Source organism: Lissotriton vulgaris, chromosome 7 (assembly GCF_964263255.1).
Source record: "Lissotriton vulgaris chromosome 7, aLisVul1.2, whole genome shotgun sequence".
Lineage (NCBI taxonomy): Eukaryota > Metazoa > Chordata > Amphibia > Caudata > Salamandridae > Lissotriton > Lissotriton vulgaris.
In genome coordinates, this window is record NC_141695.1 from 1,663,990,960 (window position 1) to 1,664,016,981 (window position 26,022).

Consider the following 26,022-nt stretch of genomic DNA (forward strand, 5'->3'; position numbering starts at 1 on the left):
GGTGTAGCCACTTCAGCACCAGAGTTGCCATTTCCCCATGTGCTTCTTAGCAGCTGTGTTTTTGATTGTGAAATTTGTTTTTTCCTTTGTAGGAATGTTTTCAATTATGACCCACAGTTTTGTGTCTTTCAATTTAGAAATATGGTTTTAAATGGTTTTGCTTTCAATTGAGACATGCAGTGCTTCAATGATAGTGTTTTCAGTTATGGTATCCAGTTTCTATTTGCTTTGCAATGATTCAGTTTTGAAGTTTAAAGATGCAGTGCTTCACACATAGTTGTGCCTTTAGTTAAGAGATTTTGTTTTTGATATATGTGAAAGGTGATGATCGAGGGTCATGGGGTGCAATGTAGTGAAAGAGCAACTTTTTGGGCTGACATCTTATGATGACCCTCAACTACCACCATTCTTTCCTGACTTTAGTGTGTAATGTTACCTTAGTCTTAATTAGGGCTCCCGGTTTTCTGTTTAAACAGATTTTTACATATAAATAAATGTTTTTCTTTGTCTGTATTTATATGTAAAAACTGGAAAATACTAGCACATTTTGCGCGCTGCTGTGCTCCAGCAGAGTTGTCTCGTCACACCCTCTTGCTGATTCTATGGCTGTGGCTGCCTTCAGTGAAGTGAAACACCAGCTTTAGTTTTGCTGGAAATTTCTTTCAATGAGGGGTCTTTTTGCGCTCCTGCCGGCCTTTTGTTAGCTGCCCCAACCATGTCTGGGGCTCCGCTACGCCCCTCGAGTGAGCCTGGCCAGCCATTTCAAAAGAAAGGCAAGTACGGGGGCTTGGGCTGGAGTCAGTGGCGTATGCAGGTTGGGGTGGCAAAAGCAGGAATCGGAAGGTAGCGCATAGAGCTGAGCCCGAGGCACACAGATTTGAGTGTAATCACATGGGTCACTTCTAAATAATTCACTCTGGTGCTGCTGTTTGTCCTGTTCAGCTCTTCAGCTCGTCGGATTGTGTTGTGTGCAGCCCCCCTCCGTCTCACCCTCACAATGACTGCTATTCCTGTTAATTGTTTTAGCGCTCAGTAAGTGCCTGCACAATGGGGTCGTGGCAGGAGGCACAGTGCCCTGAGCTCCCAGATGATCCGCGGCTGCCAGCGCCAGGAGGCCTGTGTTGTTCTCAGCGCCCCACCTCTGAGAGGTGAATCACTCTCACACACCGCATTCAGTCCCCCTCCCTTCCCTTGTCTCGGGCTGCGATCTCACTCTCAGGCATGCCTGGGGTGGACAGGGGGGAGTGGGCAGCGGAGAGAAGAAACCCAATTCTTGTATTTTCAGCCCGGGCTGCGCTGAAAGGCAGGGCTCAGTCAGACACACCTGCAAGTGTCCGGTACATCAATGGGCGCTACTTTTGCGCCCAGCCTGGCCTGCATTTATGTAGGCCAGTTTGAGGAACACTTCTAGTACCATCCGTCAAACCCCTTCCAAAGACACATCGGTCTCTGGAAGAGGTATATTGATGACTTTTTGTGTATATGGACAGGAGAAGAGAGTACCCTTCTGGAATTTCTGGACTGGCATAACAGCCTTGCCATGTCTACGGTTCACGTGGACGAAAAGTAATGAACATGCTGTATACTTCTTGATATCACTGTACAGGAGAGTAAATTGTGCACCACGGTCCATCAGAAAGGGACTGATAGGAATTCTTTGCTATACTATCAGTCCTACCATCCGAGGATCCCTGTGGGATAATTTGCCCATAGGCCAATTTCTGAGATACAGACGCAATTGCTCGACTGTTCAGAATTTTTCTCAGCAAGCTGAAGATCTGGTGAGCAAACTGATGCAAAGAGCCTATCCGAAAAAGATAGTCAATAGGGCTCGTAAATGAGCACGGAACACTCCGAGGGAGGCTCTATTAGAAAAGAATACAAGAGAAGCAGATGATTGCTTACCAGTTGTTATGACATTTGACCCTTTGGCCTCTAAGATAAGACATGTGATTAGGAGACATTGGTCATTGCGGTCTACTGCAGACTTCAAAATGCCACAACCCAGATTCGCATTTAGACATGACAGTAATTTAAAAGACAAACTTGTGCACACACATCAAACACAGAAATCAAAAACTACCACGATGTCACCCGGACACTACCCGTGTGGGGGATGTTCTGTATACAAATTGACTGAGAAAACTAACACTGTACAGCTGCATAATGGCAGAACATGGCATTTGAATAAGTTCTCAAACTGTAATACAGTTAATGTCATATATAGATTAACATGCCAGTGCGGGCTACAGTATATTGGTCTTACAAACAGGAAAGTGAAGGTGCGGATTCAAGAGCACTTAAATACCATCAAGGTAGGCAAGCTCACTAAGCGTTTGGTACAGCATTTCACTGAACACAAACATGATCTTTGAGCACTAAGGTGGGTGGTTCTGGAAAGGGTAATAGCTGGCAGTGATAGTATCGAAAGAATACTGGCAAATAAAGAAGCCCGCTGGATCTTCTACGAAGGAGTGGATCAAACAGGATTGAATGACCACATTGAATGGAACAAAGTCAGTAGATAGTCATGCCCTACGACTGACTTGTGCACCAAGTGAGGTCCTAGACTTTGCAGGCACCCCACACACAAGAGATCAATTTGTTAGGTGAACATGAATACATAGTACAGAACCATTCTGTCTGTGAGACAGTTGGGAGTGTAGGTATAGACGTGTGTTGCACATCTTCTATAAAGGCACATTGATGTGAGTGAGAAAATCTGTATAATATCATAGTGCTTGTACTGGAGTGAAATAAGATGATAAGACTAGGTGTGAATAAGAACTGCATAACATCATAGCCCTTGCACTGATCTGAGCATTAAGTTCCGTGCATCACCAGAGTACTGACACAGCTGTATGCAAAAAGATTTTCATGCATTGCACTACGAATTCACAAGGACCCAGTTTTTTAACTCATTTTTTATTTTCAATGTGGAAAAATCCCCGGCTGTGTTAACCCAGAACACTGAGAATAGTACTGCCTGATGTAGCAATGGGCAGAGTGAATGAGTATCCCTCATTTTAACTTCACTTTGACCAACACAACAATTAACTTGTATGGATGATGGGGCGGGGAGTAAAAATATGAAAAGGTATTCGATAAGTCAGTGTAAAAATTGACCCTAGGCATTAGTGCACAGAGTTTTAAGGAGAAGCACACTATATTTGATGATTGAGGGCCACAAAAAGACAATCTTCATGGGAACATATACGTTCCAAGATGGCCGCCGCAGTGATGTGGGATAACAGCCAGTTCTAACACCATTGCATGATCACACGTGTGTTCACGCAGCGGGCGCATAGAAAAACGACGGGTAGATATCGCCCCAGCTGCCGGCGTGGTGTGTAGCAGGGATGAGATGCTGCTGGCTGTAGACACAGGTGCGGTAAGAGGATGCATGCAGGATATAGTGGTGTGGCAACCGATGATACTGCCATACCGGTACTATTCCCTATGAGTATTAAGGATTGCAAGAGTGTGGGAGAAGTTCTCTTTGGCGGCGTATTTCAGGCAGGCTGTACGCGTTTACTAGATAAGGTGGCTCAATTAGATCAGAGATGCTGTGCAATATTGGTGGGTCACACTGGAGGGGTCTAAGAACATATATATATATATATATATATATATATATATATATATATATGTGTGTTCAAAGGTGCTCTGCTGCAAGAACGCACTCCACAGCAGGTAGGAAAAACCTCATTTATTTAGCAATTCAAAGTGGCATTTCTTCCGTAATTATTTCCCTCCGCCGACGCGTTTCAAAGCTGTCTGCTTTTTCTTCTGGGCGTGGAGGCTTTGCAGATGCTGTCCCACGTGTGTTTAATTCACTTAAATGGCATTTAGTGTGCCATTGCATTTCGGTATTTGTAGTTCGGAAGAAATGCCACTTTGGATTGCTAAATAAATGACTTTTTTCCTACCTGCTGTGGAGTGCGTTCTTGCAGCAGAGCACCTTTGAACACAAAAATATATATATATATATATATATGTTTGAGCAAAGCCCAGGAGCTTCTAGAGGAGCACACGATGCTGTCCCTGGCTTTAACCAGCCTGTATTTGCCTCGCTGTTATCTGCTGCCTGCGTTTCATCCCTCATTAATTAATCCTTTTCCGACGCGTTTCGAGGCTGGGACGCCCCGTAGTCATGGAGTGATTTGCACAGAATAATCAGATGCAGCGATGTGTTTAACCTTTTGTTTTGGTGAATGTATCCTCCCTCAGTGGGCGTGGCACATTCGGAAAGCATAGAACGCTGGTTAATGAAGTCCTTGCATCGCTGCTCAGTGCATACCTTGAGTAGGTTCTGATTTTCTGTGGCAGTTTATTCACATTATTGTTCATTAATTCCTTGAGTAGGCGGGAATCTCGAGGCATGCAAACGATCAACACCCGTGGGACAGCATGCTGATACTGAGAGGAAAAGTTCCTTTCCAACGCCGTTCCTGTTCAGACCAAGGATGATCTTGTTGAAACTGATGCCTCCTCTCACGGCCCTGGAAGCCGTGTAATATTTGTTTGAGCAAAGCCCAGGAGCTTCTAGAGGAGCACACGATGCTGTCCCTTCACCAAAATAAAAGGTTAAACACATCGCTGCATCTGATTATTCTGTGCAAATCCCTCCATGACTACGGGGCGTCCCAGCCTCGAAACGCGTCGGAAAAGGATTAATTAATGAGGGAAGAAACGCAGGCAGCAGATAACAGCGAGGCAAATACAGGCTGGTTAAAGCCAGGGACAGCATCGTGTGCTCCTCTAGAAGCTCCTTTTCACGTTTTCAAAAAAATATGACGCCATAAAAGCGGCCAATATTACTGTTAACTCCAATTGCAACCTTGCAGTCACAGCAGGTACATCGGCCATGGATGTGCACTCTTCGGGCTCTGATATTAGCTCTGCTTCAGGAAGTGGCTCGGACACAGACAGCAATGCGAGAGACCGGAGGTTGGTGTTTACAAAATTTTCTCTGGGCCAGGAGGTAAACTGCCTAAGACAAGACAGGCGGGCCACACTGCGCCCAAAGTTGGCAAACCAACAACCAAACAAGAGCGGAACCGCAAGCGGCAGCAACGCCGCAAAGCCGGTTGGGGACGACCAACAAAAGAAAAAGTTCTACCCAAAAAAACGTTGGAATAGAGGAAAGTAACGGGCTCTGACATGGTTGAACAGTGCATAGTAGAGGGCCCAGCGGTTATCAACTTAACTCCCACCATGCTCAGTAAGTCGGACATTGAGATTCTCTCATTGGGTCTAACATATTGTGCAGCAAACAACTTCAGTTATACAAAAACTAGAATTGAGCTTTTCAAATACATCAGGAAGCTCAAGCTCAAAAAACATTTGTTGTCACATCAATACACCTCCAAACCTCGCTCTGCTCTTCGAGGCGCTTTCACCTTGTGCCTTACTGCCAATGAAGCGGGATTGCTCCAGGATCTGACCACATTACGCGAGAAAGGGGCGCTTTCTGGGTCGCAAGATGCAGCTGTGGCGTATAATGCTCCAGGTTTAACTAAGTTCAAACCCAAGTCTACCTTTTCTCCGTTAACACTCCACGATAATTTGGACATTTTCCATGACCTTGCCATTGCCGGCATAAAAAATTGCATGTCTCAACTCTTAAATTAAAACATCATGGAGGGGTGCACAATACCAAATACTACAACTTTGTCAAAAAAATCCAGGCTGACAATTCAATCATTGTTCGCCAGGCCGATAAAGGTGGCAATGTTGTACTTTGGCCGCGAACATTCTACCTGGAGGAAGCTTATGCACAACTGAACAATGCCTCCTGCTACAAGCGTTGTGACCTTTCAGGGATCAAATTGGCACAAAGCAAACTTGGCAGTCTATCGGTAGGGTGGAAAAGCACCGGCCTCCTGAGCTTAGATGAATTTAAGTTCTTGAAGAAAGATTTTCCTGTGATGCCGGTGTTGTACCTGATCCCCAAAGTACACAAGGATGTCAATAAACCGCCGGGGAGGCCCATTATTTCTGCCAGAGATGGTCTCTTGGAAAATGTCACGAAATATATAGACTTTTTCTCCAAGATTTTGTCACTGCATTACCATCATATGTGCAAGTTTCAAGTGACTTTTTGAGAAAACTAGAGACTGCGGAGTGGGAGTCAGATTACTGGTTAATCACGCTTGATGTGTCGTCACTATACACCAGTATCAAGCACCTTGACTGACTAAGGGCCATACAATTCTTCTTGGGGAACAGGTCTGTGCAATATGTGGAACATAACAAAATGCTGACTGCTATGATTTCCTTCTGTCTGAATAATAATTACTTTCAATTCAACAGCCAATTCTTTCAACAAATCAGGGGTGTGGCCATGGGGGCCTGTTTCTCTCCCAGTTATGCCTGTTTGCATATGGGCTACTGGGAGAGGCAGGTCCTCATGGGTACGCACGGTCTGATTATGGCTAAACAGGTAGCCCAATGGTATCGTTACATTGACGATATATTTTTAATATGGCGGGGCACCAAACAGGAGGCAATCGAGTTTATTGCACAACTAAACAACAACACATATAACCTGGAGTTCACCCATAATATGAGCCAAACAAGTATTGATTTCTTGGATGTCAGGGTCTTGGTTACCGACAACAAGTTACACACTACGTTGTTCCGTAAACCGACTTCCGGAAACACTGTGCTCCACGCCAAGAGTCACCACCCGGCACACTTGATTCGCAGCATCCCCTATGGGGAGATGCTGCGTATCAGACAAATTTGTAGCACAGAGGAACAATGCAATCAGGCCCAATGTGACAGCAGAGACTGCTTTTTAGCTAGGGGTTATTCTCAGAGCTCAATTGACTCGGCAATTCGAAAGGTGAATGCCATGCCTAGGGAGGTAGCGCTACAACCCAGGAGATCAACAAATAAAGAAGCGGACAAAGCTGATCAACCGGTGAGATTAGTATTGACTTTCAATCGTCAATTTCAGGCATTAAGGAAAATCATTTCCAAAAACTGGAATCTCATTAACTCTGATCCAGTGATTGGTCATCTTATGCCAGCTAGACCGGATATCTCCTGTAGAAGAGCCTATTCCCTTAGTGAAGCATTAGTTAAGTCCAGTCCCGAGGTTTGTGACATTAACGCCTAGGTACAAAGCCATCAAAGGTTTTAAAAAATGCTTGGCCTGCAAGGCTTGCAGGCACGGCATTAACATGACTGAGTACCTAACCCCTTTCTCTGATGTTCCTCGGCATATCACCAAGCAATTAACGTGCAAAACATAGTTCACTGTGTATGTGCTGGAGTGTCCCTGTGCCCTGTGATATGTGGGTAGCACCAAGTTGCAGGTGCACAAGAGGATACTCCAGCACATTAGGGCCATCAACACTGAGGACCCTACCTACCCGGTGGCACGTCATTTCAAGGAACATCATGATAAACAGAGCCATTTGCTGAAATAATTTGCGATTGACTCGGTCCCGCCTCTTCGCAGAGGTGGTTACCGCGAAGCTATCTTAAGGGCTCTTGAAACCAAATACATCCTTGATCTCGACACCAAGACACCATTAGGTTTAAATACCAGTGTGGATTTCTCCACTCATCTATAAATCCCAGTTAGCTTTGCGGTGCAATCCTTCCGAGGTGGTACAGTATAGCCATTACCTTTGCACATCAGTGCTATCACTTAGATGCTTTGTCTGTACTTTAGTGAGTCCCGATCCTGATATCCCTATTCTTTCTGAAATGTATATAATGCTGCCATAGTTTTCCTGTAATGATATAAGATTTATTATGACTACTTGTACACACGCCCATCATCCATCAAGGGAGGGGTTTTAATGTTATCAATTCATTTTTGTCATCACTGTTCACGACACCCTTTGCTTTATTTTCTCCTGGTTGACACACTATGGTTGACACGATGGTTACTATAACTGTTAATATAAGCATTCAAGCAGTGCTACAGTTGGCTTGGTTGACATAACAATCGGACATGACATGTTTTATTAACCCATTTGGGTTATATTATATCTACAATCGCCATATGGCGGGGATGTGCTGATGTGGAATGCTGGTAATATATAAATTATATTAGGGAATTGAACATTGTTTCGACTCCTAAAGGTTACTACATTTCGCTTGTGACGACACTCATCACATTTAACCCCTTTTGACATGCGGGGTAATCTTTGCACGTTGGATGGATTTTATGCATTTAAAATCTATTTTGCCCTTTGTACATATGTAAATTCTTTTTAACATTTTTGATATTGTACATTCATTGGCTTTTTAACGTGTTTACTGACATGTCTTCTATGTCTATTACCATGCATTTGTGTTCAACCAATGATGTGTCTTTGTAACCATGCACTAGCACTTTAAAAATAGTCTGTCCCACCCTTAGCGTCATGTGACCAAGGACTCTGAGCAGTCCCAAACCTTATGCTGGTGGCGATGCAACAGAACTGAATAAAAACATTTTCTTCACCTCAAGACTGGGTCAGCTTTCGTTTGTTTGGATTGGCGGTGCCCCGGGACATTGGGGAGTGCAGGTGATAATATGCACACGTTAAAATGGCAGGTGTCCATTATATGTCAGCTTTTAGGAAGATGAGACCCGACACACGATGAGATTGAGTCAGGGTGATATATGCTTGATGAGGATGAAAGGCACACGTTACCAGTGCTTACACAAGATTTTTATATTGTTTCCACAGGTGCAATGATAAGCAACGGTAGTGCTTTCTAAACTAGGGGTAACAGTGATGAGCACACCCCTTTTGGTCTGATGCAGCCTGGTATGAGAGCCCTTAGCTGACACCTGGTAATTATACACGGTTGAGATCCAAGACTGAAAGATACATATTACGTTAAAAGACAATTTTTATCTGGTTGGCCAGGTTTTATTGAAAGAGAACTGCTGTTCATTTGTTTTGTTTTGTCAGCCTATCCGCATCCTACAAATCATTATCCAGAAAGGCGATTGAATGAACCTCACGCCCTGACAAATTTGCCACAACATACGTAATTGGCAATGAAACATGTTGACCTTCTGACTGGAGGAAGATGGCGGCCAACTGACATCTCGGCGAAGAGGCTCTGCTGAGCCTCCCTCTACATTGACGTATAGATGCCACGATCATCGCGGGATAAAAGAACCTGAGCCAGCACCATAACACGACTGGGGGAAAAAAAGACATCTTAAGCCCAAAAAAATCTTTATAATGTGGCAACGGATTAAACGGATTAAGAACTCACCGGCACTCACGGATGAAGCTTGTCCTGCGTGGCTGGCGGTGCCTGTGGCAGGACTCGCTACTGTATGGAAGGCTGCGGAGCGGAGTTGAGCAGAGCACGATCGAGGACGGCGAGACGCTGGCAGGCCCGATCCAGAGACAGCGCGTGGGAGAGAGACAGCCCTGCGGCTGTAGCGGCAGCATCACCAAAGTGAGGAGAATAAACAGCACTGGGATACAGTGCTGCCTGCTACATTCCAAGCCACAAGTAAGGATGACAGGCAAAGGGGGGAGAGGAGGAAAGGGTAAACCCGGCCAATCTAGTAAACCACAGATCGGTACAAATCAGCTGCTTCCACGAGTGAGCAAAAAAATGGACAGCACAAGCAACACAAACCTGAATGTGAAAAATAAGACAGGGTGCGAAAAAGGGGGTGAAAAAGTGGACAGTCGGGGTAGAAATTCCCAGGAGAAGGATCAATTTAATAACCCTTTAGGCAAAAGGAGTTGTACTCGAATACCTAAAGAGAGTAACAGCTTACAGCCACTAATCTCTACTAGTTTTGCGGCTACAGGAGGTGCTCACAAGCCAGCGACAGTTACTTTAGGCTTTGGCAGCACATATACTAAAATTGGAACGATACAGAGAAGATTAGCATGGCCCCTGCGCAAGGATGACACGCAAATTCGTGAAGCGTTCCATATTTTTTTTTAAAGGGGGACGCCCATACCTTTACTGCAGCACTCACCTGGCTGGTAGACGCCTGGAGCCCGGAAACGCCAGGGGGCCCGAAGATATCAGGGGGCCCGGAGACATCAGGGGGCCCGGAGTCACAAGGAGGCAGGAGAAGCCGCTCCCAGCAGTGAGGGGAACGGCGCGGTATGCTTAAGGGGCTATTGAAGAACTACAAGCCCCAGTAGTCCCTGCAAGGCGCAGGGGAAGTGACTCTGCTGGAGGGCGCCTGAGGCCCTCATAACCGGCCCGGCCCTCCCGCAGCGCGGGACGCCCATATCTTTACTGCAGCACTCACCAGGTCGGTAGACGCCTGGAGCCCGGAGACGCCAGGGGGCCCGGAGACATCAGGGGGACCGGAGTCACAAGTAGGCAGGAGACGCCGCTCCCAGCCGTGAGGGGAACGGCACGGTGTGCCTAAGGGGCTGTTGGAGAACTACAAGCCCCAGAAGTCCCTGCAAGGCGCAGGGGAAGTGATGCTGCCGGAGACGCCCAAGGCCCTCATAACCGGCCCGGCGGGCCCGTCCGCCAGAGACCAGATGAGGCTGGGCTGGGCCAGAAATCTAACTTCCTCGTTTCGGGACCCAAAAATTAAGGTACTGTGGATTGTGTGATTAGTTCATTACATCACTGGCCCTGTTGTTTCACTGTTTGAGGCTGGTGCTCAAGGTTCTCTTCACTGATATTCCTTGGAGGACCCGAAAGAATTGCTTGAGTCCAGAACTTTTGATTTCGGATAGTCTTTTACCCCTGTTCTTAACTCTTTCTTTATTATTTGACATTAATGAAATCAGCTTAGTATTTTGAGCCTGACAGTGTGTGTGAGCTGTTTTTACACTTGTTTCGTTTAAAGTTTAACCCCAAGTCATAGGAGAAGTCTAACACTAAGATCTCTGCAAAATGGGGAAACAGGTTTGTGTAGTTAACAAACAGATGATAGTCCCTCCCAAACCATTGGCTAGTAAACCCACCTCCATAGATAGAATATTGGAAAAAGCCCTGGGAGCAGTAGCCACTGAAATTGAGAAGACGGAGAGACGCTTATCATTGACCCCAAATTTAGACATAGCATCTCTCGAACTCAGTCTACCTCAAACTATAGGGCCGTCAGTATCAGAGCCCTCTAGTGACCAACCCTTATTTATTGAGTCAACCAGTCCAGGTCTATGTAGGCCCAATAAGCCAACCCAACAGGTTAGGAAATGTAAAGCCAAAACCAACCCAAAGGCGAAAGTAACAACAAGAAGGAAAAACCCAATAGTCAGATCCGCCGCAAAAGAAATCATCGGGGGTGAGACTTTAGATAAGAGCTTAGATTCCTCAGGTGACCAGCCTCAGTAGGTCACAAAGTTGGTGGTTGATCTCCAATTCCAAATGAGGGTTATTGTAAAGAATGAGCTAAGACCTCTCCAAGATAGAATCAACGGTTTGGCCCCTATCTTCAATGACTGGGTTAAACTAAGGGGGTACCTGACAGAACTCCTGGCTTAGACCCAGGTCTAATCCCCAGTATCTGTCTTCTAATGAAATGAATGAAATGAAAAGAAAATGTATAAAGCGCGATGGCTACCCAAGGGCGTCCCAGCGCTGCAGAGGTTGGGCTAAGCGGGGTAAGCTAGACTTAGTCGAGTTATTCAGAAGATTTATTAAATGGATGATTTATTGAAAAGCCAAGTTTTAAGGAGCTTTCGGAAGGTAAGTAGTTTTGGCTCTGATCTGATTGAGAGGGGGAGAGTGTTCCAGATCTTGGCTAGGTTGTAGGAGAGCGACTGGCCTCCACACCTGGCTCTTCTGATTCGCGGCACTGTGGTGAGACACGAGGTCCCAGATCTGAGGAGACGATTGGGATAATAGGCATTTACCAGGGGCGGTTGATGGCAGGACCTGTTCCACAGTAAGAGCGGTGAGCAATACACATGGCCTTTAATTCAATCCTTGATTTCACAGGGAACAAGTGAAGATCTTTCAGTCGGGCTTTAACTGAGACTCGTCGTGGGATATCGAGGAGGGTCCTGGCGGCACAGTTCTGGACAATTTGAAGTCTGTTAAGCGTGGACTGTGGGGCCCAGAGATATAGGGCGTTTCCGCAGTCAAGGCGGGATAGAATCAGCCCTTGGACCATGATCCGTCTTGAGTGGAACGGGAGAAGAGGGAGGATTTTGCGAAGTAGCCTCAGGAGCCCAAAGCAAGTGGCAGCAAGCTTGGTTGAGTGGTAGTTAAAAGTGAGTGTTCTATCCAGCCAGATGCCGAGACTTTTGATTTGCTCTTTGGGCTCCGGGGGACTGCCTAGGCAAAGAGGCCAGATGGAGTCGATGGATTTGGTGATGTTGTTTCCCAAGAGCATAATCTCTGTTTTATCCCCTTTTAGTTTTAAACAGGAGCCCGACATCCAGGCGGCGACTGCTTCCAAACATTTGTGCAAGCTGTGGTGGGAATTGAGAGGGGGGTCTAACGCCACCACCAGCTGTGTGTCGTCCGCATAGGTAACGATTTTCACTCCAAAGGGGCGGACGACATCAGCCAGAGGGCTGAGGTAAACATTAAAAAGGGTGGGGCTCAGGGAAGAGCCCTGGGGCACTCCACAGTTCATCGGTTTGCTGGAGGAGGTGAAGTCTTTCTCAAATACCTGAAAAGATCTGTCTGCCGTTCCCGAGACTCCTATCCTACTGAGGCGGTGGAGAAGGATATTGTGGTTCACAGTGTCGAAGGCGGCACTAAGGTCGAGCAGGACGATGGTGCTGATCCACCGCTGTCTAAGATCCTTCTTGCTTCCTCCGTCACTGCGATCAAGGCTGTTTCAGTTCCGTGAAGGGGCTGAAAACCCGTCTGTGTGGAATCGAGTATGTTGTTTGATTCCAAGAAGTGTGTCAGGACAGATTAGACATACTTCTCAAGTAGTTTACTGAGCCAGGGTAGTAGGGAGATAGGTCTGTAGTTGGAGGGATTATTTTGATCGAGGCTGGGTTTCTTTAATAAAGCCTTGACCATTGCTCTCTTCCATAGAGGCAGGACGATGCCGGCATGGAGAGAGGAGTTAAGAAGGTCCCGCTAGGCAGAGGGGTGCTTTGAGAGAAGGAGGAATTAATGACTTTTATTTTGCGGTAAAAGAAGTCCGCTAGCTCATCACAGTGGACCTGGGTGTTGCTGTGCTCCTTTGGAGCCTCGGGTAATTGCAAGAGGGATTTTGCTATTCGATAGATCTCCTTGGGCTTAGATGCTGCATTGTCAATCTTTTCTTCGAAATATTTTGCCTGCGCTAGTTTGATGCTAGATTTGTAGCTTTTGATAGCTGCTTTGTAGGCTGTTTTGTCCGCTGATAGGTAATCGAGACGCCATTTCCTCTCGATTCTTTTGCAGGTGCGTTTGGCCTCTCGGAGATCAGTGGTGTACCATGGGGCAGTCGGGTTTCCCCGTTTAGGGTGGATACATTTAAGTGGAAGTACCAGATCTAAAGAGCTGGTAATCCATCTGTTGTAGTTCTCATTGCCCTGAATAGGATACGAAGTTTTGGTGGGTATGGTTAGATCAAGGTTGTCCCGCCATTCCGGCTGGGGGATTTTGGACCAGTTGCGTGACTGTTGAACAGTCGAGGGTTTGGGTAGAGGGTGGTTGGGGAGGGTCCATGTGAAAGGGATAAGGAAGTGGTCAGTCCAGGGAAGGGGGGAAGGGTTTCCAACGTGTAGGTTTGGGCAGTTGCTGAATATGGGGTCCAGGAGATGGCCTTTCTGATGAGTGGGCCCGAGGACTAGTTGCTGTAGTTCGAGAGCATCTAGGCTGGAGGATAGTTCTCTGGCGTTTGAGTCGTTAGGGTCATCAAGGTGGGTGTTGAGGTCACCCAGAAGGGTGAAGTTAGCAGAGCTGAGTGCAAGGTTTGCAACTGTTGGGGCAAGGTTAGAGAGAAATTGTCCTTGCGTCCCGGGTGGGCGGTATATGAGCATATCTGAGAACGTATTTGTGGGGGTGAATTTTATAGTGAAGGGGAGGCATTCACTGTCTGGAACACGAACGGGAGTGCTAGTGACTTCGTATCCTATCTTGTGGATCACTGCTAGCCCTCCACCAATTCCTGGTTTGCGGTCAAGGCGGAGTATTTGGTATCCTTGTGGAAGAGTTTGTACCAAATCAGATTCTGAGTGTTCCTGCAACCACGTCTCTGTGATAAAGAGGATGTCCGGGTTTGCATCCTCCATCAGTAGAGAAATTTCCGTAGTGTGCTTGGGGAGGGATCTGCAGTTGCGCAGGAGCATGGAGTATTGTGTAGGTTCCATTTTTGGGTGGGGTGTGAAATAAAAATCGCACTGTTTGCAGGCGGGATGTTGTATGGAAGGATCCCATGCGTGCAGGCACGGTGAGGCAGTTTCCTTCTTTAGTTGGAGGAGGGAGTGGGGGCTGTGGGTTCTGGCCTGGTAAGGCGACCGGGCAGGGGGGGTGGCCCCTGGACCCAGTCAGTCGCTGACGGGCGCAGACGGGCTTGCCTTTGGCGCGCAGGCGGCGCGCCCGCTGCACGGGTCCGCTGCGCGTCCGAGGAAGGCACATTTATATATGAGAGGGGGGCGTGAGCCTCAGGGCCGTGGGCGTGTCCTGTGGGCTGAGGATGAGAATGGGGGCGAAGATCACTGTGCCGTGGCAGCGTTAATATCGGCTGCGCGGCGATTTCTGCGAGAGAGTAGGCTGAGAGAATGCACTAGGTAAGTGCAGTGCAAGTAAAAACAAAGTATTTAGAGACAATTTCAATTTTTAAAATCGAGCGTGCTCCCGGCTTCCGCCTCAGGAGTGTTGTGCCTCTGAATGCGAACTATTCGGTCAGCGCGCTTTAAGTAGCGGGTATGAGGGGGCGTGGCCTCAGGGCCAAGGGCGTGGCCTGTGGGCGGAGGATGAGAATCGCGGCGAAGATCACTGTGCCGTGGCAGCGTTAATATCGGCTGCACGGCGATTTCTGCGAGAGAGTAGGCTGAGAGAATGCATTAGGTAAGTGCAGTGCAAGTAAAAACAAAGTATTTAGTGACAATTTCCATTTTTAAAATCGAGTGTGCTCCCGGCTTCCACCTCAGGAGTGTTGTGCCTCTGAATATTTTGGCTGCCCCAATTCCACCTATCATTGAGCAAACTCCGCCTCAAAAAACTAATGGAAAGAGTCTAGCATTGGAGTCTAATAGAGGTAACGAGATGGGATCATCTCAAGTGCCAATCCAAAGACTCTTTTGCCTATAATAAGGGGGAAATCAGTAGACCCAATACCAAAAAATAGACAGGTAAGGGGTGACGTGCATGCAAACCTAGAAGGGACCAATAACTAACCACCCCCCCCAGTCATTAATCTACCCCCCGCTTCAATCCCATATGTACTTATACTTGCAGGCACCCCTGAATTAAAAAGGGGTTATCTCGAATCTCATGAACAGTTAAAAGATTGTGGGTTGGATTGGTAGACGGCGCAAGGACATACATGGCGACTGCATAATAATTAATTTTAGGAATGCACAGGTGACCCAAAGAGTTTTAGCTAGAGAGGACAGGAGGGTCAAGGGTGGAATTTCATTACTTCCTTTAGGTTATTTTTATCCACCCACTTGGCACCTACCTGCCCCACGGTATGAAGAGACGCAATGGAGAATTGTACAACCTAATCGTGCGCTCTCTCACCCAATCACCCATTGGCAAAGGCAACCCAGTTTTAATATCCCGACGGGAAATAGGTTTAGCTGCCTTGACGGAGTGGATTGAATAAATGAAAACGACCCCACAGCCATGCTCTAACCAGTATTCCCCGACTAGGAAAACAGGCCAAGGGTGTTGCAACATTGATTAGTTGCCCTCTGGGTGAGGATACAGCCAGTGAGAGCATGAGCAGCTCTCTTGGTTGTACCAACCCACGTGTTGACTTGCAGCAGAATGACATCGTTAGGGAATACCCGTGTGGAGGATTAAACCCTGGGGAGGTAAGTGGATTGTCTCAACCTTCCCCTCAACTTCCCAATCCGCCTCGTCAGAAACAGAACCCCCCCTCTTGCCATTTATCAAGGATCCTAGTTTGGAACAGTGCGGGTCTAGTGAATAAGATAGATGACCCGGACTGAGATTCATTTGTTGGTAAATTCGAGATTTGCATGTTCCAGGAAACATGGGCAAGAGGGGAGGTTCTAAAGTTGGGTTTTGCCATTTTTAATATTCCCGCATCTTTTGAGGGTAAAGGGAGACCATATGGAGGGCTAAGCACATGGGTAGGACTCCACTTAGGTTGCATGGCCAAGCAGATAGACAAAGGTTCTAAAGATATATTGTGTGTCCTACTCCAGTTCCCTTCTAAGTTTTCCGTAGATCTCATTAATGTTTATTCCAGACCTTCACCCATGGGTAAAGAGTCAGCTAAACTGGAAGTTCTAACAGCATTTTTAGGTTCCATTGCTGCAAACTATATGGTAATTGTAGGAGGAGACTTTAACTGTCATTTCGAACCTTTGGATGGAACTCTCCTGGATAACCTCTCTGATGGGGATACATTTTGGGCAATCCCAGAGTCAAGATGCCCCCCGGTTAAGAAATGGTCCCCCCTGGTAATTCAGATGGATTCGCTGGTTCTTACGCATTCCCTAAGAGCCTGTAATGGCAGAACATCCTCCGATTCATCTAGTAGTTATACTTTTTACAGAAAGAACCATGGCTCTTTCTTAGACTCTATTATAATTGACTCAAAATCCTGGAACAGGCTTGTTGATTTTAAAATTGTTCCACGACTGGAAAGTGACCACCATGCACTAGTATTGGCAGTCAATTATTTCAATCAAGGGGAAGTGCTACCTATGGCTGAACCTAGTGACATAAAACTGACTCTCTCTAATTCTAGGAGAAGAGTGAGATGGTCTAATTTCTCTCATTCAGAAGACAAACTAAGGGGCTCATTAGGACAAAGTCCGCCTGCCATCCTGTCGGAATTCGGGACCGCCCGCCATAAGGGCGGGGGTCCCGTGGGGGGTATTAGGATGTGCCCGACACAGTGGCGGGCACATCCTGCATTTTTTGCATTGTGGCATCGGTGCTCTCTGCACCGCCCACCACAATGCTAAAAATGCATTGATGCATTTGCATAAACAAAGCGGCAGGCACCGTGCTGTGCCTGCCGCTTTGTTTATGCAAATGAAGGGGGGGTACCACAGGTAACCCCGTGTGCACCCCCCACCTCTCCCTCACTCTGAGGGCCCGCAGGGGGCCCCCAGAGTGAAGACCGCATGCCTTTCCATGGCGGCATAGTCGCCGCGGAAAGGCACCTACAGACGCCCATCAGAATATGGCTGGCGGTGTCTGATAGACAGATAGACACCGCCACCATATTATTCCTTTTCCGTCCCGGCCGCAAGGCGACCGTGGCGGAAAAGCGGCGGACAGTCTTTCCGTCCGCCGAGGTCCCCCCCGCCATACTAATATGGCGGGGGGAAGACAAGTGTAGATTTCGGGCTGATTGCCCCTGGCGGGGGCAATCCGCCCGACATCATAATTTGCCCCTTAGTTCCCTGTTCGACGCTTTAATACCTGTTCTTGTAGTGGCAGCTAATTCAATTACTACAACCGGGGAAGGTCTCGATATGGAGTCAGTGGTAAACAATTATACAAAACTAGGAGATGTCGAATTGTCCTTCTTGTTCCCAAAAAAAAGCAGTAAATTGCCCTTGTGGGAAGACCCCCCACTTATGGTTAGCAATGCAACCAGTGTTGCATTGCTAAAAGAGCTTTAGTGGCATCAATCAAGACCAATGACCGCCCTAATATTAAAATAGCAAGGAAAACATACAAATTGTCAATCTATGAAGCCAAAAAGGGGAGAGAAATGGAGAGGTGGGACTCACTGACAGTTGCCCTTTTGGACAGGGATATGAAGACCTTCTGGGGCGTTGTTAATTCCGACAGCTCTGGCCCCAACACAGCGGTAGATCCGCACCTGGATGAAGAGGTCTGGCGGGATCATTTCCAATCCCTCTATTCCATGGAGGTCACATTGCCAAATGCCTTACCAGCGGGATGTCATTTAGGGGAGGTCTCTCCTCCGCATTTAGAACCCTTTGATTATCCCTTTATATCCCTGGATGAAATTAAGGGAGCCCTCAAGAAAATAGCCCAGGCAAAGAGCCTGGCCTGGATAAAATCCCGGGGGACTTTTTCCGTAGCGAACCACCTGTCTGGGCCCCTTAATTTTGGGTTTTATTTAAAGCCATACTGCAGGGTATCGGGATCCCGTCCAGCTGGCTTTTTGCAGAAATAAACCCTATTTTTAAAAAGGGCTCTCCACTCCTTCCAACCAATTACAGGCCTATCAGCCTTTTTGATATCTCTCAAACAATCTTTGCACATATTCTGCTACTCAGGCTTCAAAACTGGATGGAGGAACAGATGATTCTGTCTCCCCTGCAGGCTGGTTTCAGGGAAAAATTATTCACCCTGGACCAAGTACTCAGATTGCAGCTGTTGTACTGGAAAACCGTCTGCTTGGAGGGCGGCAGTCTTTTTCTAGTATTTGTGGACTTGAGGGCAGCTTTTGACTTGGTCCCCAGGGAAAAATTGTGGTCAGTTTTATATGACATGGGGGTCACAGATTACTTAACCCATCTCATTAAAAAGCTGCATGAGGACAATTTTGCGCAGATCAGGTTTGGTAAGGATGGTATGCTAACTGCTCCAATTCCGATTAAGCGTGGTGCTTGCCAGGGTTGTGTCCTTGCTCCCACACTTTTTAGTTTATATATTATTGGTCTAATAGACTCTCTCCTAGTTGAAAAAGACCTAGATGCACCCAAGCTAGCCTATTGACTGATCCCGACGATACGTTATTAATATTCAAATCGCCTATGGGGCTTCAGAGGATTCTAAATAAATGTGAAGTTTTCTGTAGAGAAGGAGGTTTAGAAATCAATCTGCAGAAAACCAAATTTATGGCATTCAATAGCTCCGAGAGTATATGTTCCAACCCCCTTTTATATGGTAAACCTCTTGAGAGAGTCTCCTCCTTTGTTTATTTGGGTATCACTATCACTGATAAAATGGAATGGGAGGAACATATTTATAAATCATCCCTAAAACTGTCTCAATATTCAGGGGGGATTATGAAGGTATTTTCCAAGTCTACTTTGAAATCAATTAGCCCAGCCATCGAAATCTATAAGGTCCAAGCTCGGGGAGGGGTTATATACGGGGCTGAACTATGGGGCCATTCTGTACCCCAGAATCTATCACAGGTAGAGAACAACTTTTTAAGACACTTGTTGAATCTCCCGCAGAGTACGCCGCTCACCCCACTCCGATTAGATTTAGGGCTTATGGCAATCTCAGACCTACTAAATTTTAAGCCCTTAATGTACTGGCGCCGTCTGTGGATAACTCAGGAACTCTCTGTTTATAGAGAGGAACTTTTGGAGGTTATGAACCTGAGGGGGGCTGCAAATTTGCCTTGGCTGGCACACATTAGACATATGTTCATCAGTATGGGGAGACGGGAACTCTGAGCAGACCCTAAGCTTGCCTGCTCCTCAATCTCTAGAAAACAATTGAAGACCCTCTTTGAGGGGCATAATCTGGCTCAGCTTTTTAGATGTCCTCGGATAGGCAAGTTAACCTCAATATTCCTAGAGAAAAAAGATAGGTCTTCATTCGAGCAGGCCCTTGATATTATCAAACTAGCAGCCGCAAGAAAACTTTATCTCCAATTCAGTACGGGGTGTTGCCACTCCTGTCCTTTACCCACAAATGGAAGGGTGTGCAAACGTTGAATTGTCCAGCTTGTGATTGCCCTGTTGAGACAGTTCTTCATGTCTTCTTGAGCTGCCTGGGCCATTATAAAGCTGGAAAACGTTGGCTGGTGCAGATTTGTAGGAACCTTAGAACTAGACAATGTTTGGAGGCATTTAGGATCCTTAAGTACGATACAAGTATTCCCATTGTTTATTCAGTCGCAAGTTTTTTACTTTCCATGTGGTGCTCCCGAAGGTACTATCTTAAATCCTCACAACGGACGATGAATGCCCCTAGAATTGATTTGTAACTATTGCCCTCTTCAAAAAGTTGAGTAGTCCATCCTCCCATGGTTTTTTAATGAATGTCCTAAATTAATAGCCCTGCAGCTTTGACTGTATAAAACCTATTTACGTAGTGTTTAGGGAAATTTGATCTTCTAAGGTTACCTCCATATTATTGTTAAAATTCCATGTGTAGAGGATACCGCTAGTAGGGAGCGACCCCAATCCGAGGATCATGTTAAATTTTTCTTTTGTATATGGCAAGATTTGGTCATCTTTTAAAACTATTTATTTATTTATTTATTTATTTATTTATTATCTGCACTATGCACTTTCCATGCATGAATCCTTGTTTACAGCCCAGTCCATTTTCCACAAGTTATGACTAGTCGTCCGGTATTATCAGGCTCATGAACTTCTAATTTCTTCATTTTTTTTAATTTTTTTATTTTTTAATTTTGTTTACACCGATACCCATTTTTATTATCAATCATTTAAAAATGTTTAATTTTATTATGTGTTATTCTTATTTTTTCATTCACTTTTTTCTTGTTATTTCCTTGCTTAATCTTTTCTGTATATATTTCTGATTGTACTTTTTAGGTCATATCGACCGAAATACAGCTTTATTGAATGGAATGTATGTATGTATTGGCATTTATATAGCGCACTACTTACCCGGAGGGTCCCAAGGCGCTTCGACCGCTGCGAAACCCTTCCTGGCTTCCCTGAGAGATGGTCCCTTAATGGGTATCTCCAGGGTGAGACCAGGCATCCCCGGCGGTCTGGTGGGGCCGTTAGTGAAGATGAGGCAAGCTAATGCCCAGAGTTGGCGAGTGTGATCGCTCATCAGAGTGGGCACCGAGGCGAGAGAATTATCGAGTCCGCTGACCCTGGTCCAGAAACCTGCCGCGCCGGGAATCGAACCCTGGTCCCGGGCCGTCCTCTGCTCTCGGGTCTGCCGCCATACAATGGAGGGCTTTATTGAAGAAGCTTCAAAAGCAGTGGCCGCAGCAGCGCTGGACCGTGCTAAGGACTGCACGCACAGCGGGGCTCTTTAACCCTCCAGCCTCCCCCCCGATGACAAACTCCACAACACCCGCTAGTGATGTCCCAGCAACTCTACTCTCCCCCGGCAACGCCTCATGCTACTGATTTGCTTTTAGTCTGGAACCAAAAAACGCCAGACAATCAAGACCAGCTTTTCTTGCGGACGGAAGACTCTGAAATATCAGATATTAGTATGACAGTCTCAAGCGGGGATGAAGTCAAACAATGGTATAGTAGCCCTAACTCAGACTCCCAGAGCTCCAGAGCAGGGGCCAAAAAGCTGCGCAAAAAAAGGAATAGAGCACGGGCGCCAAGAGGCAATACCTTGTCTGAAAATGAGAGTGCTAGGGAAATGAAATGGGACTACAACAATACCTCTCTTACATTCCTACCTTCCCCCCCTTTAATCTCAGAGGGGAACCCCACGGACAAAAAAAACAACGAGTACAGGTACGGATGGTAACAAAACAGACTCCTCCCTCGCAGTGGTCCTGCAGTCTATTAAAAGCTTTCAAGACGAAGTCAAGGCAGATATTGAAGAGCTCGCTTGGCTGCTAAAAAACTGCAAGGGGCAGTTAGCAAAGTCGGGAGGACCTGCGCCGACATTGCGGATCAAATGACCATGGTGGAGGGAAGGACGGAACAACTGGAAAAGGATGTAAATACTCTACAATCACAGCATAAGGAGCATGATGGGATGGTGAAAGACCTAATGTGGAAGTTGGAGAAGCAAGAAAATCGCCAGAGGCGGAACAACCTCCGCTTCTTAGGGATTCCAGAAAGGGACGATCCAAGAGAATTCATGAACAACCTATTAAGGGGAGCATGCCCAGAACTGCAATCTTGAGATCTGGAGAAAGAAGTGCAAAGAGCTCATCGGTTCCCCCTGGTCCCTGGTAAACATGCGTCAGCCTCACAACACCCCCGTGCCATGCTGCTATTCTTTGGTTACTTCCTCCTTAGGCAACCCTTGTTTGATCTAGCCAGGCCAAGCAAACCACGGACATTCGAGGGGGTTATGTTCTTTACAAGACCCGATTTTGCGCATGCCAGCGTGGAACGAAGGTGGAGGCTCTGCCAGCTCTTCGAGCCTTTCCAAAAAATTGGAGCTGTAGTGTATCTGCAAAAACCCGGCAAGACAAAAAATTGTTTTTAAGGGGGTTGTCCGCAGTTTTGTCTCTGAAATACAGGCACAGAAGTATTTGGAGGAACTTTCGGGGAGGGGGGGTGGGGGGGGGGGGGGGGGTAAATAATTGTTTGAGGCTTGAACTTGGGCTAGAAACAGGGTGTGAGTGGGCCATGGCTCCTGAATTTAGCTAGATTCAATAGTTTAGTCAAAAGGCGAATTAGCACCTAAACAAATACAGATTAAATGTAGATGGTGTAATAGGGGCTAGGTTGGGTGTAGCTGGTATGGTGGGTTCTGCTCTCTTTGTTTGATTTTCAGTGATGGCTTTGGTATGATGGTTTTGGTGGTTTTATGTTGAAACACTTAAAACAGGGGGGGGGGGGGGGCAGCGGGTATGCGGGGTTCTGCACGTCGGATGTCACACCCCTGGCTTGGCAAGGTAACCTTCAGAGGTGGTGGGGGGTGGGTCGTGGGGGAATGGGGGGGTGGGGGTGAGGCGGACGAGGGTGTCTAGGCAGACAGGACTTAAATGGGGGAAAAAAACAACAAAAAAACTCAAAATAATTCTCTTATGCTGTAAACTGGTATCTATATAAGGGAAAGGAAAAGAAAATGTAATATGGGATGAGCGAAATGCGTGGCTGCACCGGATATCCTAAATTAATATGATGGGTTTATTGCGAATTCTGTCGATAAATATTTGTGGTCTGAATGACGTAAAAAAAGACAAACAGTGATGGTTGCTGTAGGAGAGTGGGGTCTGCAATCCTATGGTCACCCCTGATTTTTGCTTTTTGCTTCACTGGTTTACGACTTTCCCTGGCTGTGGGCCTGCTAATCAGACCCACAGCCTAGCTGTTCTCTCTCTAAATTAACAACCATGTACCTTAGGTGCATTTACCAATTGGTACTGGGCCACCTTATCAGTCCCTGTACAGTATACCTTAGGTATCCAGGGCATAGGTGTACCCAGGGCCTACCAGGGGCTGAAGCATGTATCATTCCACCCCTGGCTGGCCATCTAAACAGACACAACTGGCTGCACGACAGCTGGGGCAAGGTGGTGTAATCACCCTTTGCTTTAGATATAGTATCCCTATATCTAACCCTAAAATGGACACATGTAGTCCTATCAGTCACTCCTAAGGCAGAGTGCTTGGAATTAAGTGAGATGGTGCTCTGGCATGAGCTGAGCCCGTTTGCAGCTTGCGGAACCAACTTCTAATAGCTGTTCCATGATAACGCTATACCATATACTCTTAAGTGCATTATGAACCTCGCGGTCAGATGCTAACTTTGGTACAGCCTTATCAAAACATGCCGAGTAAGGTGTCATACGAATTGGAATACTACCACCCTCGCCAATTCTGGCGACGGGGGTAGCATTCCACCCTTCTAGAGGGACACGACATGTATGTAACTGTGAACCCAGGTTAAAGTTAACTCGAGCCTCAGCATCACAAAATGGATGCTGCCACCACAGACAAGTCTGACCTCCTGCTGCTGGGAGTCCTTCCAGCGAGGGAGGCTCGGACAAAGGGTTTCCTGCCTTGGGAGGTGCTAGCACCACCCCAGACAGGATTTTGTGTATTAGGTAGGCCAGGGCTGAAAGGAATGAGACATGCCTGGGGCACACAAGGTGTCCCTGTGCATATGCCGGTCTAAACCAGTTCCTGGGGCACTCCAGCCCCAGAGCTGGCGCAAGACCGGACAAAGGAAAGGGGGTGTAACCACCCCCCTTCCTGGTCCCACCCAGAGGAGGGACCTAGTCGTAGTGCAGCCCCCTTTAGGAGAATAAAGGTAGGAGATGGTTCCATTCCAAATTAGATTATCCTGATCAACTTCACAAGAAGAAACTCTGGACCTCGACGTTCTGCTCCACAGAAGACAGAAGGAATCTCCCTTGTGGGCAAGGAGTGTCCACCCTGCATCTGCAGGCACCATCAGCGTACCGCGACTTCCCTTTGTCGTCTTCCTGCAAAGGATCCAGACTTCAGAGCCCGACGAGACCCGGATTCCCAGACCTCTCCGACCTCTACCTACAACTCCAGCGCAGCTGAGACCCGTGGGTGCGACAAGACACGTGGGACCGGCCATCTTGAAAGAAGCAGCACTTCGCTCCAGCACGACTCCTGAGGTATCCTCATCCAAGTGCTTTGGGGACTGAGAAGCCCCGACCCCGAGCAGCTCCTGCACCGAAGACCAGCCCTCCAGCATCCACGAGATCTGCGTGGGGCCCTTCTGCTTGCCTGCTGCTCGACGCGTTGTCTGGTCACTTGCCGGCTGGCTTGTGGCCTCCTAGACGATGAACACTGACAACTTTGCTGCTGGTCTGGTTGCTCCAGACTGGCCCTTGCTCCCTTCCAAAAGAGGAGCACCTCGGACCCTCCTGGTCCACTCCAGACGCTGTTTCCACTCACCACGTGGGTTGCCTTTGCCAAGGCCTGTTGAACCCGAATCCGGAGACGACACCGCCGACAGCGAGAGCCTGCGTGGGACAGCTCGTGCCTCCATCCTGGTCGTCGAAGACACCGCCTGGTCCACGTGGCTGCTGAGACAAGCGTCCACCTTCACCTGATCACGACGACGACATCTGGTTCCACTCCTGGTTCCACTCCAGTCACTGGCTAGTGACTTTGAACATTGTCCCCTCTGCTTTCAGGTTCCTCTCTTCACCAATCCACCCTTGGATTGCACCGGACATCTTCCTCCTGGTCGCCTGCAGCATCTTTCTTCAAGGCTCCATAGACTTCGACGCGGAAACCCGACACGACTTCGCACCTATGCACCCGCAGCCTGTGGGTGAGGTAACACGAGCATTTCGGTGCTCAGGGGTAGCTTCACTATCCTAGTGTCCAGTTCCATTGTCGTTTTAGTCCTATCTAGTCAGGAATGTCCGTACTCACCTTTTCTTTAAACTGTACTGTCCATAGACGTTTGTACGCATCTCGCGTGTGAGTTCACACTCTGCACACGCGCTCCGTGGGCCTCCTATTACCTCCCTCAAGTTAGTATAGCGTGGTCCCAGCGATCCTACAACCTCTAGACAGCTCCATTCCTTTAATTGACTTTCACATTCCACTTACTTAGTATATGGTTTGTCGTGCCCCTAGGGCACCATTGTAAATCGTGCAACTTAAACGTATTTTTCCTAAGAGTTTGTCATGTGCTTAGCCCTCTGACCTCATAAAGAGTTCAGAGGTGTATGTTAATTAATAAATAACTGTTTATTTTCATAACAACCTGTGTGGTGTCCTTTTCATTTGGTATTCAAAGATTATATGTGGTAGAACAGCTGGTTTCACATGCCATAAAGAGTTTAGCCTAAAGACTGCTTTTGTCCACGGTACTAGGATAGCTGGTCTATAAGGTTGACTTACAACCAATCACCATAAGGGTTGTTTGGACTGATACAAGGTGATCACTAGAACTAGTGAGCATCATATATCAGGCCAACTTCTCACAGTTGCACTGCAAAATTGGGGGACAAATATTGTTTGCCTACAGGAATATTATGTAGAAGGGTCACAGAAGCATATTTTGAACTCGCTAGGGTATCGGCTAATCTGTGCCACTTCACAGGGCGAGGGGGTGAAGGGGGTTGCTATTTTAGCAAAGGGTAAAGGGCAGATGTTTAATCGTTCAAAAACTGACAAATTCGGCCGCTGGGCAATAGCAGAATCTTTATTTAATGGAAGCCAGAAATTGACCCTATGCACCATTTATAGTAGTAACGTTGATGAGGCCTCTACTATTGAGGAAATCTCAAATGAACTAGCACACTGGCCTTTGCCGCTGGTGATCTGCTGGGATCTAAATATCAATCTACCCCACAACTGGTCAGTGAAGGAAGAGTGGCACTACACAGGGCGTAAACCTAAGAAATTCAGGGCA

The 26,022-nt window shown here is 47.1% G+C and overlaps 1 protein-coding gene and 1 non-coding gene across 2 annotated transcripts in view; one reads left to right on the forward strand and one right to left on the reverse strand.

The window, feature by feature from the left end:
• Positions 1 to 26,022, reverse strand: part of EFCAB8 (EF-hand calcium binding domain 8) — a 1,673,324-nt gene that overhangs the window by 1,196,492 nt on the left and 450,810 nt on the right. The window lies entirely within an intron of this gene.
• Positions 9,822 to 9,924, forward strand: LOC147706236 (U6 spliceosomal RNA). Its single transcript, XR_015298466.1, has one exon. It is a non-coding gene; the product is annotated as a U6 spliceosomal RNA (small nuclear RNA).